Consider the following 19,706-nt stretch of genomic DNA (forward strand, 5'->3'; position numbering starts at 1 on the left):
TATGGCGTAATTATTAAAATGGTTAACAGATGTATCGTAGGAGGGTGTAGCAACACCAATCTTGATGGGATTAGTACTCATCGTTTCCCAAAAGACCGGACCAGTGAGAGAGAAATGGGAGCGCTTGGTCTACACAGGCTGTGCACTGAAACCGTGCAAAGCTCGCGCAGCCTGCTGGCGCTTCCGCAGGTGACGTCACGAATCTGGCTCCAGACTCCCTTGGGATTTTTCCAGACGCGTTTTATTTATTTATTTATTTATTGCTGTAGACAGATGGCCTTGTGCAAAATTACCCTTCTGGATGAGTGTGTAAAGGGACATACTTTCATATTATTAAAAAAAACAAAATTGGTCCAGAATATGCCCTTTAACTGCAGCAAAGATGTAGAACAGTTTTGCGCTGCAATTTATTTCACTCAGGTTTGGCTGTCTGTGTTTCCGCACAGAGGAGCAATCCAAAGTTTGGACACGCCTACTCATTCAGAGGTTTTCGTGTATTTTGACTATTTTCTACATTGTGGAGCAATTAAATAATATTGACTGGCTTTGAGTGGTATATCAGATATATTCTATTCAGCTAGCATGATGTTGAACGAGTCGAAGACGAGTAGCTGAATGGAATATATCTGATATACCACAAAAAAAGCTAGCCATTATTATACGTACACGCTCGTCATATCAGCATTCTCGAAGGCCAGCGCGAGCTTACCTGCGACTTGGTGGTGTTAGCATGGCAGTCCAGTTACCTTCCAGCCGGTGTAGTGTTAGCGAAGGCCAATGCTAGCACAGTCAAGCTGAATATTATTATAATATTTTCCCTGTGTAATTTCCTTAGTTACTTTTAAAATCAACATCGGCAACTACACACAACGGAGCGACCCGGCAGCCAAAATTCTCTCAAAATCTTCCGCTTTTAATGAAGCAAACCTTGCAGCCATGTTTGTTTTACAAATTGTCACAGTAACTCGCTAGCACGGAAGTTTTACATCTCCGATGTGTGTCTCTTCCAGTTTTTCAATGTCCATTGGTATGCTTTTCTCTTGTAAATATGCATGAAGAATATATAACGAAGTTTTGGTAGGCTTTCGGGTATTCAGTGCATCTTTAGTTTCGGTTTATTTATTGAGTGATTAAACCTAGCACTGGATCAGCCTCGTCTTCCCTCTTTCCCGGCCGACAAAGAAACGATTGTGCGCATGCGCAGCAGAAAAGTTTTGTCATTTAGATCTTTGCATCAGTTCCAATGTGTGACGTTGTGTTGTCTTGACAATGTGCAGTATGATAACAATATTGGATGCTCATTCTCATTCAAAAAACAAAATCAGTTTCATATTTTCCAGTAGATTCTTCAAAGTAGCCGGCATTTACCTTGATGACACTTGGCACACTATTGGCATTATCTTAACTAACTTCATGAGGTAGTCACCTGGAACGCTTTTCAATTAACAGGCGTGTCTCATCAAAAGTTAATTAGTGCAATTTATTGCGTTTGAGATCAAATAGTAAATAGCCCTGTTCCACAACTGTAGTAATCCATATTATGTCAAGAACCGCTCAACTAAGTAAAGAGAAACGACGCCCGTCATTACTTTAAGACGTCAAGTCAAGTTTATTTCTATAGTGCTTTTAACAATAAACATGGCGCAAAGCAGCTTTACAGGATTTGAACGACTTAAAACATGAGCTAATTTTATCCCCAATGAGCAAGCCTGTGGCGACGGTGGCAAGGAAAAACTCCCTCAGACGACATGAGGAAGAAACCTCGAGAGGAACCAGACTCAAAAGGGAACCCAACCTCATTTGGGCAACAACAGACAGCCTGACTATAACATTAACAGTCCTAACATAAAGTCAGCTTCGTTGATGCTATAAACCCCCACCGACGGAAACCCGAGCGCAAAACCGTTCACGACAACCGCAGCCCTAAAGTCAGCAAGTCAACTGCAGTCCCCAGCCACAAAAGCACCACTGCAAGAGTCCAGAGCGTCCTCCAGGCGCGACCCCCAACTGTCCACATGGGGCCGTCCTCCACAGGAGCGATGCAATGAGACTCCAACCAGACACAGGGCACCAGGATGGATCAGGCAGGTCCGAGGAGCAGAAGAGGTCAGCATCTCGATCCCAGGACTGACATGTAACTCAGAGGGACAGATTTGGGGGGGGAAGAGAGAGAAAACACAGGTTGTTAGGTATGCCCAATGTCACCTGAATAAGTAGGAACAGGATACATATTGCACTGAGTGCAAGCAGGGACTCCGGCAGCTAGCTACGACAGCATAACTAAAAGGGGAGAGCCAGAAGGTAACACAGGCATGAGAGAGCCCCGGGACATAAAGCAGCAGCCACTACACCGTCAACAAACTCGAGTGAGCAAGCGAGTGGGGACTGACAGCATCCATACATCCCAGTGATGTGAAGTGTCTTTTAATTAATAAAAAAATAAGGAAAATTTTCAATCACAAGGTGTGTCCAAACTTTTGGCTGGTTCTGTACCTGCATGTTCCTGATTGAGAGCTCCATGACCGTCCGTGCCATTCTATCAAAAGCCAGATCATGCCTCAGCACGAGTAGCTCGCTTTATACATACAGTATCGAGGTGTGTCATAGTACTTATGAAGTGCTTTTAAGTTTAAACAGCATACATATGAATCAAAAGTGTTTTACAAATGTCAGGGTTTTTTTTCCCTTTTCTATTTGTTGAATCGGCTTACCGTCCACCCCGCTGATATCGAGTTTACTGTGTAGACGGCACACTTTTTAATGCAGGTCTTCCATAATAAGCATATTATAGTGAGCCCTCAGAGAACATTGTTTGTGCTTATCTATAGCAAGTCTTTTCTTTTTTTTTTAATTGACAAAGACTAGAAAACATTAAGCTCCGTATTGCATTCTCTGTCCAGTAGCTCAGTCCTGAAAGTTTTGCATTCTTGTAACTTTTTTTTTAACACACTATAACCCTTCAATGAGCATTTTCATTTTCTACTATATTATATGTGTCTAAGGGCGGCACGGTGGTGTAGTGGTTAGCGCTGTCGCCTCACAGCAAGAAGGTCTGGGTTCGAGCCCCATGGCCGGTGAGGGCCTTTCTGTGCGGAGTTTGCATGTTCTCCCCGTGTCCGCGTGGGTTTCCTCCGGGTGCTCCGGTTTCCCCCACAGTCCAAAGACATGCAGGTTAGGTTAACTGGTGACTCTAAATTGAGCGTAGGTGTGAATGTGAATGGTTGTCTGTGTCTATGTGTCAGCCCTGTGATGACCTGGCGACTTGTCCAGGGTGTACCCCGCCTTTCGCCCGTAGTCAGCTGGGATAGGCTCCAGCTTGCCTGCGACCCTGTAGAACAGGATAAAGCGGCTAGAGATAACGAGATGAGATGAGATTATATGTGTCTATGTTGCAATAGCTGTGGTCGTCTTAGGTAATTAAAGCCTTGCTGAAAGAATGCTGCTTTTTGGTATGTGTGTTCACGCTAGACAGCTCAGCATTTCCACATTTGAGCATGTATCAACATGATTCAGCATTTTGGAGAAGAAGAACACTTTGTCCTCAAGCAAAGAAATGTTACCATCAATGTGTTCACATGGGAATAAAAATCTTTTTGGCAGCGCTTTTTTTTTCTCACAATCCAACAATGTGCAAGTGTACCAAGGGCGTGCCTTGTTCAGCATTGTGTAATCCGAGCGTACAGGAGCCTAGATGACTGACTGACTGTTTGAGAGCTCGCGGGCTTTGTCACTGCTTCAGCTCGTGAGCCCACATAACGGTCGTCCTTCAACCGTGCACCGCTCCACCTCTTATGTAATCCTCAAACCCACAGTGAACAGTTTGGTTCCTGCATATCCGGGACTGATCTGGACTGGAAGGTCTAAGGCTGAGAAAGAGACTTGTAGCCAGAAAGCCTCCTGTTCCTTTCATTTTTGCTTTGCTGCTACACTGAGGTCAGCGACCTTCTCCTCCGGCTTCATTCCGTGCTGCTGTTGGAGTTTAGACCCGTAACAGACAGACAGACAGAGCCTCCTGGTCGTTTCTTATCCTGTCAGCTGGGAGGTCTGGGCATGCTTCCCGGAGTTCCCCGAGACGGCTAAACGGCTAGGTCTCTGAAAACACCTGGGGTGAGAATTATAGATGGATTACGATGGTCTTACAGAAAAAAGCTGAACGGCGTATACAAAGATTTCCCAGCAGTAACTCACTCTACATTCCACTCATTGTCTCCACCCACACATTTCACAAACACTTTTCTTTTTGGTCTCGACAAGATCAAGGTAACATGGTAACCGGGGATTAGCCGAAGTATTGCTTTTAGAATTATCTGCCTCAGTAGTACAGTGGTACCTCGGGTTATGAACTTAAAGTGCATATTCTGGACCAATTTAATGTTTTTTTTTTGTTTTTTTTTAATCTGAAAGAATGTCCCTTTACACACTCCTCCAGAAGGGTAATTTTGCACAAGGCCATCTGTCTACAGCAGAAAAAAATAAAATAACAAAACGCGTCTGGAAAAATCCCAAGGGAGTCTGGAGCCAGATTCGTGACGTTACCTGCGGAAGCACCAGCAGGCTGCGCGAGCTTTGCACGGTTTCAGTGCACAGCCTGTGTAGACCAAGCGCTCCTATTTCTCTCTCATTGTCCGGTCTTTTGGGAAACGATGAGCACTAATCCCATCAAGATTGGTGTTGCTACACCCTCCTACGATACATCTGTTAACCATTTTAATAATTATGCGATAACGTTGAAGAAATTTGCAGAAAACCACCAGGTCGTTTTCTCATAAACAAACCAGCGCTGACGTAGGATTCAGAGGGAGGCGTCCCGCACGCGACGTCACGAAAATCAATGTTTGCCGGGAAATCGAAATGCCAAGTTTTTTCAGAGGCGGACCAATTCGCCTCAAATGGCTTGATTTCAACTGAATTTTTCTGGTATTGCGCAAGGTACAAAAAATTGCAGAGAATGCAGAATGTTACAGATATTTGACCAAAGTTTAATATAAAATAGGAGAATTACACTGATCTTGCTCCTGAATTTACCCATGATGCGCCCTTTAATTCGTTCTTTGACTCCGTTCGCGAACCGAAAGAATTTTTCCCACTGAAATTAACGTAAATCCAATTAATCCGTTCACCGGCCCCAGAAACATAAGGTTTTCGTTGTAACTTTTTATGGGTTTATGTGTGAAAAAAATACAGAAAGGTATTAATGATATCCTTAATTATAGAAAAATACGGCAATACTAAAATAAAACATAATTGTACAGTACACTTTACCTTTGTGGTTGATAGTTGCTGGCACACGTGGATGGAGAGGAGCACTATCACTAACACTTTTCACTTTCTTGGGAGTCATAATGAGGGTTAATTTAATGCAAAAAGCAAAAAAGAAATCATAACACAACGCAGTGACGAACAATGTTCACAGCGCGCCACCTTGAGTACAACTGATGCTTCCGCACGCCTCACGTGGTGCGGAAGCCTGCCAGTTTGTGCGTTCGTGCATCGAAGCAAAATTTGTTCGGAAATGGTGTTCATAGCCCGATTTGTTCGTGAATAGGGACATTCGTGACCCGAGGTTTGACTGTATTCCGGGTTTGTTCTTTGTAGGTCTGCAGGAGCTCTCTACCATCGTGAGAAGGATGATCTCTTCGTACCGCTCCATCTGGACAGGGCGAGCATGCCATCAGTGGTACACTAAAGAGGTCACAAGGGCCATGCTAATCGGCCATTTCATCTGGCTGCGCTTTGAAAATCACACCTGGGGCGAAAGAACATAATGGAGGCACCATATGTAGAAGATAGTGGGAAATGCGCCGTATAAAGCTGTTCATGACCCATCACCCCTATGGAGAGGTCGTCTGCTCAGACACTGCAGTTATTTTTTTTATTTTTATTTTTTGTAATATTCATTCGTTCTTGAAACTATCCAACCGAGTTTGCGATGAATACAGTTAGGACTATTTGCGCAGCAGTATTTTAGACTCCTGTTAGATGTTTATTTCAGTGTCTGCAATCTTCTCGTTCATATATCATCGTAGTAGATGTTTGGTTTTTTTTAAATGGTCTTGTTTTGTCTTACGTTTTATTACAGTTGATGGCAAAGAAAAATAGTTGTTCAGAAGGAAACGCCAGCATTTTCTCTCGTGAATTTTCTGAACTTGTGAAACCGTACCACATTTGGCCTTTTCACACACGTCGCTTGCGTTATTAGCTCACCGAACGTAGGGCGACGAGCCATCGCCATCGCGTGGCGTCCGTCCACAAGTCACAAAAATCGCTACTCCTCCTCCCGGAGTTTTCAATGGATTTTGATTCTGATTGTTGTGTTTGGAAGATCTGCACAAAAGTCACTCCCTGGTTTTGTGATTTTCTCATTAACAAGTTGCTAATTAGGCCGGTTAGCAAACGTTCAGGAAAATTGTGACTCTTCCCTGAGTTTTCAATGGACTTTGATTGTTTTGCTTGGAAGATCTAACTGTTCTCACGAAGAACAACTTGGTTAATTATAAACAAGTCTGGTTTCTCATGGTGTGGCCGTGTGAGCTACTGCATCACTGACGCTCTGGTTAGGACACTGTTTTGTTCCATTAAATATGTTCAGTGTGTCTCACTGGCCACTCGTTCATATAGAAAGTTATACATACAGGACACGTTTTCGTTGGAATAAAAACACGTGTTCTATTCCCTTTTAGCGGGTTTCATTCATTTGGTTCGATGGCATGCAGTATTGTTAGCCTATCGCTTATCCTGCATGTATTACGTCACTCTAAACCAGACATGGGCATTTTATGGCCCGCGGGCCACATCCGGCCCTTTGGTTCATTCTGACCGGCCCGCGTAAGGTTAATTAGAAATTACAAAATAAACGTATTTTCTAATTTTACCTCATGCATGGACTGAATGTGCATTGCTTTTATTTTGAAGTTGTGTTCAACAAAAACGCAACACGCGCGTGACATGAACATGACATGAAATCCCACGAAACCTAATCCCGCGATGATTACTTCCGTAATTTGTCCAGACCAACCACAAACTTGTACGTCATCCTTCAAACGGTCCAGCCAATCACATAGTGTGACGTCACCAGCAGGCGCCGGAGCCCGAGCCGATCTGTAGATCTGATACCTACGCCGAGGAGACATGCTCAGAAGATGTTTGTTCTCTTTGGCTCTACCTACATATGTGAACAAACATTTTCAGTGATGAAGTTTAACAAATCCAGGTATAGATCCTCTCTCACCGATGATCATCTGTCAGCTGTGCAGCCTGACTTTGATGCACTCGTTAACCAACAGAGACTAGATTTCTCTCACTGTGATTAGACTACAAATGTGGGCATCATTATTATAATATGACGCATCTTGCTTGATATTTGGAGTAGAAAGACAATATTGTGATGTCTTTATTGTGTTTTGGGGTGAATGTGACTGAAAAAAAATGGTACAAACGTTCACATTTTGTTAACCATTGTTTTGGGAAATTTGATTGAATAAATGACATTTTTTGTAAGGCAACCTCGTTTTTTCCATACTCTTACCAGTCTTAGCAGCTTGTAAAAACAATGTTATTTACTGCTTTATATAAAGAAATACAATTAATATTATGCAGAATTTAGTTCAGCCTTTTGGTCCGGCCCTCCACAAAATTTTCTGTTTCTCATGTGGCCCCATGGAAAAAATAATTGCCCACCCCTGGTCTAAACCAGTGTTTGCCAACCTTTCTTGAGCCACGGCACATATTTTACATTTGAAAAATCCCACGGCACACCACCAAACAAAAATATCACAAAAAAAAAAATTGTTTATATATATATATATATATATATATATATATATATATATATAAAATGATAATCTAGTCTCAATTTACTCACAATTTCCTTAGTGGGAAACCTGGGCCTGTTTAGTTGAACACAAAGCTGATATACTCATAGGAATTGAAGAAAGACACACACGAAGATCTTCAACAGCTCTGAGTCACTCTCCTTTTTTAGTTTTTATAGCAGTCATGCTTGAAAAGCCCAGCTCGCATAGATAGGTTGTGGAAAATCACCTTTTTTGCTTTCTTCTGACCTCTACTCATACTAGGGCCTTCATCTGGGTCAGAATTTTCTCCAGGGCCCAGTTTGGATTGTGTACTTTATCTTTTCAAATATTTATCTATCGCTATCACCGCTGTCACACCCGAAGCATTACTAATTCTATTGTTTGAATGGCAACAGGTAGATACACAGGTTAATTAGCTACCTGCTGTCATCTATTGGAAGAGTATTTAATTGTTCTGCCAGTCACTATACGTCGCTGGCATAGACAAACGAAGACAAAATTATTTGCAGTAAATAAATAATTTTCTGAGCAATTAAGTGAAATTGGATAAATGTCCCACGGTACACCTGATGATCTCTCACGGCACACTAATGTGCCGCGGCACAGTGGTTGGGAATCACTGGTCTAAACAATGGAGAATGAGCGCTGAATATGGCTTACGATATTGCATGGTTGTCAAGACAACATGACGTCACACGTCGGACACGTAAAACTTCTGTGTTAGCAAGCAACTGATGATTTGTAAACAAACATGGCCGCCAGGCTTGCATTGTTAAATACAGAAGGTTTTGAGACAATTTTGAAAGACGCGTTGAACACCTGAAAGGAATGTGTATGTATTATTATAATAATAATAATAATAATAATAATAATAATAATAATATTGGCTGGCTTGTTTTGTGGTATATGAGATCTATTCCATTCAGCTACTCGTCATCGACACGTTCAATATCATGCTAGCTGAATGGAATATATCTGATATACCATTCAACGCCAACCAATATTATTTATGCTCTTGCTTTTATATGGTTTTCCAATCAGCACTCCAACCAAAGGTAAAATGTGGAAAAGTCTTTGAAACTCCAAGAATCTTGGAAACGGACAAAACCGAAAGTGCACCATAAGCGCTAGAAAATGAAACGCCGGCTTGGCTCACTCGTCCAAACGGTTCCAAATTTAGGGGTGCGTTTTGAATCTCCAAAATAGTCACTACCCCAGCCTTTCATCTTTCCAAAGCACTCGTGGGTTAGTGGTAACATACACTCAGTGGAACAGTTTAGCCAACCCCTCCTCTGCATTTTTTCAGGCCAGCTTAACCTGAAACAGTGCTGTGTGTTTATCTGGACCACCCTCTCACCCATTGTTCTGCGCACTGTAAGTGATGTGGTCGGCTCTTAATAGCACGGCGCGCTGCAGGCTGCCTTCATTGGTTTCAGATGGTTGTGTTTCAGCCAGTTAAAGCCACAGAGGAGGAGTGCTTCTGACACATGGGTGCAATGGACTTGTATCCCAGTCCTGATAATAAGTTAATTGCTAGGTTTTCTCCTGATCGTGGTAGAGTTCACAGAAAGGTCTGTTGAGTCGGGAAATTTTTTGAGATGGACTCTCACCGAGGTCCACCTTGTACCATTTAGTGGTGCAAATACTGACGTAATAATAACAGTTCTTTTCTTGTCGTCTTTTAAAAAGAACCCTTCGTCATAAAGGGTTACTTTTCAACAGTGCGGTATTTGTGACTTCAAATCATTAAAGCTAGACGGCCTTTCGATTTCATAAAATCAGTGAAATTTAGTTCCCTCTGAAATTTGGTCATTTTGATCTCATCTCATTATCTGTAGCCGCTTTATCCTGTCCTACAGGGTCGCAGGCAAGCTGGAGCCTATCCCAGCTGACTATGGGCGAAAGGCGGGGTACACCTGGACAAGTCGCCAGGTCATCACAGGGCTGATACATAGACACAGACAACCATTCAGACCCACATTCACACCTACGGTCAATTTAGAGTCACCAGTTAACCTAACCTGCATGTCTTTGGACTGTGGGGGAAACCGGAGCACCCGGAGGAAACCCACGCGGACACGGGGAGAACATGCAAACTCCGCATAGAAAGGCCCTCGCCGGCCACGGGGCTCAAACCCGGACCTTCTTGCTGTGAGGCGACAGCACTAACCACTACACCACCGTGCCGCCCGGTCATTGTGATATTTTATTTATTTATTTATTTATTGGAGATATTACAGAAATAAAGCAGGCCGTTCTGTGGCTGGGAAGTTATTTAATTTGAAGGGATTCCCAGGCAAATTAAGTGCATGAAATCGCTTGCTTCGCGCAGTCAAGCAGACCGATGAAGTCCGTGCGCGCGTGCGCAGGTTTACTTTGACCGTGCACTGACCGTTCCATCGTTCTGTCGCTAAATGAACAGCTGATCACACCGAGGTGCTCGCTGACTGCCGATATTTATTAGTTTGGTCCTGCGTTTCCTTTCCTTCGCAACATAATGCCTTTTTTTTCGTGGTCCGATTTCCATCAAATCCTGCGCTCTGATTGGCTGGCGAGCGGGTCTGTATCCTGCGTTACGGACCCCGGTTACGGACCTCTGGCGACTCGCTTGTTCACACCAACAACATACATGGTAGCAATTTTTGTCAACATTTTATCTTTTTTACAAGACTTATTTATTTTATAAGATTTTTATCAAAAATCTTATAAATTTTTGCCAGCATTTCTCAGGAGAATAGCATTAATTTTACAGCATGGATAGTGATAACGACAGTGTTCACAGTGAAAGCGAGTTTTACTACCCTGAGGAAGAAGAAATAAAATATTTCAGGAGAAAGATAAAAACCTCTAACTGTTGCTAACGTGGAGCAAAAACATGGCTGAATCCTGAATGACTCAATTTTGTATAAATCGGGGACTACATAGGTGGCAAAATGTAGTTTTTTTTTCCTGCCATGGAAGTGCGCTTGTATACCGAGGAGGAAGCAATTTGCATTACAGCCGTGAATGAGGATTCAAAATGGCGGCTCAGCTCGGTTTTCCCTTTCGGGCGCTCTCGTTTTCTGTTAGAATTTGGTAAAGAAAAAAGGTCGGTCCGTATGGTGAAATACCATGACCGAGGCCTTGAATACTGACCGAGGCCCTCAGTACTTTCAAGACCTCGGTCACGGTATTTCACAATACGGACCTCCCAGCTGGTAAATAACCCGTATTTCTTCTCGCTTTCCGTTACGGTAGTCGGTCTTTCACGTTTCATTCACGTCCTCCATTTTTCTCTCCTGTTTCAAATTTGTATCCCACAATGCCTTGCGCGAACAGGGAAAGCCCACCACGTCATGCATGACGTAGTACCTTGAACTGGATCATGGTGAAGCAGGAAAAAATAGCTGGAGAATTTAGGGCCATGTGGCCTTAAATTCATTAATTTGTTCCATTAAAAAAAAAACTGATAAAATTGGAAGTCTGTGATTCGAATTCAGTAGCTTTCGGTCCACTAAACAAAAATAGTTGGCCGTCAGGGAGAATTCTTTTTATGACCTAAACTTGCAAAATCTGAAAGGTAGTCTAGCTTTAACAAAGCTTCTCAGTCATGCTCATTTTCAGTGTATATAAAGACTTCTTTATTGTTTGTGATCCCACTCGCCTATAGAGCTCTCAGTCAGGCTTAGGGTCTCATTCTAGATCCAGCCATTCCAGAGAGCCTCCAGGCCCTAAAATAACAAAGGAAATACAGACACAATGGGAGTTTTTACAGCATCCGGAGCTTTTATGGCTCAAACAGACGTACACAAGTGTATTCTGATTTACGAACCAGAATTTGGACCAAGGTTTTTAAGGTCTCCAAATGGTCGAGGCTCTATGGGAGGCCACGCAGGCGCTGTAGATCAAATGTGGATTAATGTGAAATTTTTACAATGGCCTTGTCCTGGCTGATTACGGCAGCGCTTAGCATTCACGTTCCCTTAAATAAAACATAAACCTTGAAATGCAGGTGTAGGAAGTTCATAAGCACTTTGTATACTTGCAAGGAGTGTTCATAGACCATCACATGCGGGCTCTTTCCAAATGCCGGATTATTCCCCTGTCACGCTTTCCTGATGCAGCACACGCAGGGCCTTTTTCACTTCTCTGAGTGCCAGAAAGATAATCTCTTTCTTTCAGCATCTAAATCTGGACCAGTTTCCGCATACACACTCGCACCCCCCCGGTCTGTTTCATTTATGACCAGTTCATGCTTCACTGTATTATGTAAGTGAAAAAGGGAAGGATGAGGAAGAAAAGAGAAGGAAGACATAAAGGAAGAAGTGGTATGGGGAGAGGAAGAAAGAATAAGACAGTGGGAAAGGACTGCTGATGTATTTTTAGGAGACTCTTGGCTTGGCTAGAACTGAAACCGCATCAGTGCCCGAGGCAGCGTGCCTGGAGCTGCTGGTTACATTGCACAGCGCCTCATCCACAAAGCCGCCCCTCAGGAGGCCAGAGACAGGCGCGGCATTGTGTGAGCGCACTGCGGCACGGGCACCTAACGAGGGTTTCGAACTCTGCTCATGCACCCCAAATAAAAGCGCGCGGCTTGTATCAAGGCCGCTCCGGCTAAAAATATCGCAAGGCTCCCCATTTAATTAGCACGACGTCAGGATTCCTTCTCAGCGTGCCAAAGAGAGCAGGATGTGGAGGGGACTCGCACTCAACCGTGACAAATAACAGAGCGTTGGCAATGAAAACGAGGCTTTCATGAAGTCTCCGAAATATCGTAGCAGTCGTTTTCTTTTGTTTTCTTTGACTGGAGACAGCAAACACACACCAGGACAGGTGGATGGTTCACATGGAGAGTAAGACCGTGCACCTTTTGTGTCCTGTTTGACCTGTAAATATCTGGAGCATGTGCTTTATTGGGCGAGATCTCCATGGGCACCATGCCACAGTTTAACTGTGGCGTTAATACGTAATGAGTAACACATTAGTCCTGTCTAATGATTCTATAAGCTGCTCTTTAATAATGGAAAGCTCTAGACCCTTCCATGCTGTCTTGACCACACTCGGATTGGAAAAGAAACCCAAGAGGGTGAAGAATCAAGATGCATGGTTTTGAGGGCAGAGGTGGACAACCAAAGATGGAAATGTGAATTCACAAAATGAACGCATGCTGTGCCATCATGGTGGTTTAATGTTTAAGCTAGCTAGTCAGTGAAACGCCGCCCGACATGCTAGCAAACTCTTTTCAAACTCGAAATCATATCGGGTCGCTAACGCTACTAGAAAAGAAAGATTTCTACATTCTGTTTATTTGGCAAGATTATGCTTTCTGAAAGGACTTCAGATAAGTTAACGTTATTCATGTTAGCGTAACTCCGCTTTTACATGTTAACTAGCTGTGTGTTAGCGTTAGCCGTGGACAAGGCGACGGCAACTTGGTGGGCAAATCCATAGAAAGTCATTTGACGAACTAGATTGCATAGCTATTGGGACGTTAACGCTAGCTCTAAAAGCACAGGCAACTTCATTGCAAGCTTTCTCTTGGAATAAAACGTTTACATCCCTCAATATGCTTCCGCAGGTCGGACGGCGAGTTTTTGTAGGCCGTGATGTTGTTCGTTTTCGGCAAACGTTTAAAACTAAATGAATGTTTAATCCTTTCAGAAAACTGAAACATGGGTTCTCGGTAAAGCCATGAGTGCGTGCGTTCCCCAGAAGAACCGCCTCCTTCCATTCAGCCGTCAACTGATCGTGTTCAATAACGCTGCTGAGAAATCACTGAACTTGAGTTTATCCAGTCTATGGACGTGACGCGACCCTAGTGATTACTGATCGGCTGTCTCAGTGTCACCTGCGGAAAAACCAATCACGTTTTAGAAAAGAAAAGATAAAACATCAACTTTCAAAGCTGCTTCATGGTAATGAGTAACGAGGACCTTGATAGAAATGTCGTGGACGATATTTGCCTTTCAAATGTAGTGAAGTTAAAGTCATAAGTTTCCAAAAAAAACAATACTCAAGTAAAGTACAGATACTCAAAAAGTGTACTTAAGTACGGTACTCGAATAAATGTCCTTCGTTACTGTCCACCTCTGTTTGAGGGACTCGGGGATAGAAGCTGATAAAAGGATCCTTTGTTAAAAACCTTTCTACATTATTCACACATCATTAAAGCTCTCCAGATGAAAGCCACGTTCAGTAATGACGGTGCATCTCTCCTTGACTTCACATTAGTTAACGCCGCCTTGTATTGCCGAATTTAACCCGTCGACTTTGCTACTGTTACATCAGCTGGAGTCGGGTTAGACTGAAAGGTAATCATTTGCCTGTACAATACTAAAGCCATTCATGCATTTTAACTCTGTGCATAAATGCAAGAGAAATAAGCACGGGCACCAGGGAAACCAGTGCAATCGGTCATCCATTTTCTTAATGGTTATACATTCCAGCTGAGAGGGAAAACCGGATACAGGACACGCTATGACAGTATAGCGTCATGAGGAAATCTCAAACGTGCAGTATATTTCCCATCAGATGTAAAACAAAGACAAGATTTTAAAGCCTCGATGAATAGTTTCACAAATGCTCCTGAGTTTCTGTCCACCGCATCTGTAGCTCCATAATTACTGGCACCATTCGTTGAAGGAAAAACTTGTTATAAAAACTAATTGCGCATGCAGTGATCTGATATTCAGTACTTAAAAATATGCAAACATTTTTTTTTTTAATACAGAAATAAATGTTTTTTTATATCGGAGGTTTGCTTCAGCAAAATGATGAGAACCTCCGCTATTGATATTCAGTGAAACTTCCTGCAGGGAGAAAAACATCATTTGGTGTTGGAGATGCTTGTCAAGATGCAGTAAACGTCGAGCTCCTTTAGATTACTATGCACGCCCAGGGTTCCGCCTGGGTTCTGAAAAAAAATTCTCCATTTTTTTCATTGAAAAATAAAAAGTCAAAGAAGTATTCTTCCCTTTCTCTTAGTGTTTTTTTTCCTTTCCTCTTAGTGGACTTAATGCAGGTTTATACCAACCAAACTGGCATAGTTCAAATACTTGTACAGATACAGCAAGGCCTCTCCATTACATTACATTACATTAAAATTGAGGCTCCGTTCCAGCCTCTGATGAGAGAGACCTGATTTTGGGCTCCCTGCGCACCATCAAGTGAAAATAAACCTCTTTAGTTTGCGCTTACTGAAGGTTATTTTAGCAGGGAATTACAACCCCGATTCCAAAAAAGTGGGGACAAAGTACAAATTGTAAATAAAAACGGAATGCAATAATTTACAAATCTCAAAAACTGATATTGTATTCACAATAGAACATAGACAACATATCAAATGTCGAAAGTGAGACATTTTGAAATTTCATGCCAAATATTGGCTCATTTGAAATTTCATGACAGCAACGCATCTCAAAAAAGTTGGGACAGGGGCAATAAGAGGCTGGAAAAGTTAAAGGTACAAAAAAGGAACAGCTGGAGGACCAAATTGCAACTCATTAGGTCAATTGGCAATAGGTCATTAACATGACTGGGTATAAAAAGAGCATCTTGGAGTGGCAGCGGCTCTCAGAAGTAAAGATGGGAAGAGGATCACCAATCCCCCTAATTCTGCGCCGACAAATATGCCCCTTTTCCACCAAAGCAGTTCCAGGGCTGGTTCGGGGCCAGTGCTTAGTTTGGAACCGGGTTTTCTGTTTCCACTGACAAAGAACTGGCTCTGGGGCCAGAAAAACCGGTTCCAGGCTAGCACCAACTCTCTGCTGGGCCAGAGGAAAGAACCACTTACGTCAGCGGGGGGCGGAGTTGTTAAGACCGACAACAATAACAAGCCCGCGAAAGATCGCCATTTTTAAGCGACGAGAAGCAGCAGCTGTACAAACGCGAAGTCCATTATTATTATTATTGTTGTTGTTGCTGCTGCTTCTTCCGCGTTGTTTTTGCTTCGATATTCGCGCCAAGGTTTATGCAAACGTAGCGAAGTAACTGACGTATACAGCAACGTAATGACGTATACAACGATGTAACTGACGTATACAGCGACATAATGACGTGTCTTCTCTTAGCACCACGAGTGATGGAAAAGCAAGCTGGTTCTCAGCTGGCTCGCAAGTTGAACGAGTTGTGAACCAGCACCAGCACTGGCTCCGAACCAGCCCTGGAACTGATTTGGTGGAAAAGGGGTAATAGTGGAGCAATATCAGAAAGGAGTTTGACAGTGTAAAACTGCAAAGAGTTTGAACATATCATCATCTACAGTGCATAATATCATCAAAAGATTCAGAGAATCTGGAAGAATCTCTGTGCGTAAGGCTCAAGGCCGGAAAACCGTACTGGGTGCCCGTGATCTTCGGGCTCTTAGACGGCACTGCATCACATACAGGCATGCTTCTGTATTGGAAATCACAAAATGGGCTCAGGAATATTTCCAGAGAACATTATCTGTGAACACAATTCACCGTGCCATCCGCTGTTGCCAGCTAAAACTCTATAGTTCAAAGAAGAAGCCGTATATAAACATGATCCAGAAGCGCAGACGTCTTCCCTGGGCCAAGGCTCATTTAAAATGGACTGTGGCAAAGTGGAAAACTGTTCTGTGGTCAGACGAATCAAAATTTGAAGTTCTTGGTGGAAATCAGGGACGCCATGTCATTCGGACTAAAGAGGAAAAGGACGACCCAAGTTGTTATCAGCGCTCAGTTCAGAAGCCTGCATCTCTGATGGTATGGGGTTGCATTAGTGCGTGTGGCATGGGCAGCTTACACATCTGGAAAGACACCATCAATGCTGAAAGGTATATCCAGGTTCTAGAGCAACATATGCTCCCATCCAGACGACGTCTCTTTCCAACATGACAATGCCAAACCACATACTGCATCAATTACAGGATCATGGCTGCGTAGAAGAAGGGTCCGGGTACTAGGGCAGCCTGCAGTCCAGATCTTTCACCCATAGAAAACATTTGGCGCATCATAAAACGGAAGCTACGACAAAAAAGACCTAAGACAGTTGAGCAACTAGAATCCTACATTAGACAAGAATGGGTTAACATTCCTATCCCTAAACTTGAGCAACTTGTCTCCTCAGTCCCCAGACGTTTACAGACTGTTGTAAAGAGAAAAGGGGATGTCTCACAGTGGGAAACATGGCCTTGTCCCAACTTTTTTGAGATGTGTTGTTGTCATGAAATTTAAAATCACCTAATTTTTCTCTTTAAATGATACATTTTCTCAGTTTAAACATGTGATATGTCATCTATGTTCTATTCTGAATAAAATATGGATTTTGAAACTTCCACATCATTGCATTCCGTTTTTATTTACAATTTGTACTTTGTCCCAACTTTTTTGGAATCGGGGTTGTATTCAGAAGGACTCTCTTTAGCCTTTACTTCAACACACAACTTGATTTACGATTGAACAGAGTTGTGAAGAGTCTTGGACCAACCAACAGTGAAGGCATTTGAATTTTTCATCAACTCAACACGCAGCGCTGCCTGAAACATGGCTCCCTTCAGTCACTTGCTGGCTGACAGCACTTTCACTTTGGGGTGTTTTAAACCGACCCCTGTATTACTGATACTCTCCAATGTGCTCAGGGACGGTAGGGGCTCTGAGCGTGCCTCCCCCATGGCTGTTTCGACCCTTAAATCATCTTCAGTGCTTGAAGAAGCCCCCCCCCCCCCCCAAAAAAAAAAACCCCCAACTTCATCAGCTTAGACTGCGCCATTGTTCGGTTCACGCAGAGATGATTACACCACCACACCACACCCGGCCGATTAAGACGTGCTGCGATTGGTCAAAAGCTTGGCGCTCATTTGGTCATTATGCGTCATCGATTCTTACTGGTCACAAGCACATGGTCATTGTTTACACTCTTTCCTGCCATCTCTTCACTGGGGTTGGATTTCAGCAAATGGAGGGATGACTTATGATAATGATGACTGATACATTCGTCACTGTGACCACTGCTAATAATTTTCTCTTCGTCACTGATGGATTATGTTCATCAGTGACGGAGTGTGACGAGCACCAGTGGGAACCCTGCATATGGACTGACCATCAGTTAAAGGGGAACTGAAGTCAATTTTAAACTTGCTTTATTTCTTAATTAACGTGTTGTTCAATTACATTTTCGGTTTTATTAACCTTATATCGTGACTCGTATCGGAGTATTGTATTATATTACACTTATCAGCCTTTTCGGTTTTTAGCCATGTTGAATGTAGTTCGTTTGGTCCACGGCAGACGTCGCTTATCCGCGCGATCTTCACAAGACCTTCAAACGTGACGTGTCAGCGCCGCCATTTTGAAAACTGTTTACACAGCGGCCAGATCACCATATCGTTCCAATTTAGATTAATTTCGAGATTTGCCAGCTTCATCAGTGATGGAGTGTCGGTCCTGCGCGCTGTGGCGTGTGCACCTGAAGGAGCGCCGAGTGGACTCCAGCACGCGCACCGTGAACAAGGCGCACCTGAGCTCAATTAAGGAACTGTGTGTTTACCTATTTAAGGACTGTGCTGATGCATTTGCATCGCGAAATATTACGATACGCATGTACACATTACCGAGCCTTTCTAGCCGTTGTTTTGATTTCCTGTTTCTCGTTCTCGTCCTTGCTTAGCCTTTGGTGTACTGTTTGCGCTTCGACTGACCCTTTTGCCTGTGTTTTGGATTGTCTGCCTGTGTATATATTCTGCACTTTATTAAACTGTATACTTCTGCACATGCATCTGCCTCCCTCGCGTATGTGACATGGAGATTATTCCATATGACTTCGAACCAGCGACGAGTCTGTTGCGCTGGTATTTACGTCATTACTGTCGCACGATTAAAACGTGCCAGATCAGTCGGCTGGTGGGTTTTCAAAATAATAAATACATGCATGTATATTTGTTTTAAATCCATATTATACTGAGCGCATTTCCAACACAATCCTCACTAAGGTTTCGGACAGCACTACAAAATGGCGTCCGCACTATATAGTGCCCTATAGGGAGCGATTTCACACACGGAAAACTTCCGGCTTGATTACGTCAGCATTCGAAGGAGGGCGCGCGCATCTTTTGGCAACGTTGGCAGATGTCGGTCACTTTGATTCCCGCTGTACGTTTTACTTCCGTCCTACGAAGTCTCGCACAGGTCTCAGCGAATCTCGTTTACAGCCATTGCTTTGACATATGGACTGATATATTACAGAGCGTATTTCAAACACTCAGAACTCGCTATAGCAGCGACAAAATAGCTGTCAGAAATGCATTCCAATATTTATTAAAATGAGAAATGGAATTTAATGATAAATTTGCCTTCAGTTCTCCTTTAAGATCAAGTTTTCAGCATGGGTCAATACCATTGATTACATACTGTAACTGTTTCCATGCTGGTTTATGATGATTATCTTTCTGAAAAACTTAATCTATGGCCATGTACAGAACCAGTCAAAAGTTTGGACACGCCTTCTAATTCAGTTTTTTCTTTATTTTTATGAATTAAAAGACGCTTCATGTCTTAAAGTAATGATGGATGTCATTTCTCTTTACTTAGGTGGGGTTTACATTAGACCGTATCAGCGGATCATCAGATTAACGTTTTTAAAATGATTAGCGTGCACACAGCAACACCAATACACGATTCGCGTGCACACAGCAACGCCAATACACGGATACGCTCGGCTCCGCAGGCATCCTGCGCTCCAAATCACTCCGCCCTGAACAGCGAGTGCCCTCTGGAGGGTGCGCACTCCGGCCCTGCGCAGCTCATAGAGCGCGCGAGTATAGCGCACGAGCAGTGATTCGGGACTGAGCCGCTGTGTGTGTGATCCCAGCGCATATCACTTACCACTTGCAAGTGGAAGGATGGCAAGCCTAAAGACAATCATAACTACACAATGGGCAGTATTTGCATCAGT

At 43.2% G+C, this 19,706-nt stretch overlaps 1 long non-coding RNA gene across 7 annotated transcripts in view; it reads left to right on the forward strand.

The window, feature by feature from the left end:
- Positions 1-19,706, forward strand: part of LOC132893400 (uncharacterized) — a 271,286-nt gene that overhangs the window by 214,945 nt on the left and 36,635 nt on the right. Inside the window, exon 1 of one of the 7 annotated variants that reach the window (XR_009655552.1) lies at positions 3,679-4,107. The exons of the other annotated variants lie outside the window; for them this stretch is intronic. This is a non-coding gene — a long non-coding RNA (uncharacterized LOC132893400). Of the gene's footprint in view, positions 1-3,678; positions 4,108-19,706 lie in introns of those variants that run through there. 7 annotated transcript variants of the gene reach the window in all.

Source organism: Neoarius graeffei, chromosome 1 (assembly GCF_027579695.1).
Source record: "Neoarius graeffei isolate fNeoGra1 chromosome 1, fNeoGra1.pri, whole genome shotgun sequence".
Taxonomy (NCBI): Eukaryota; Metazoa; Chordata; class Actinopteri; order Siluriformes; family Ariidae; genus Neoarius; species Neoarius graeffei.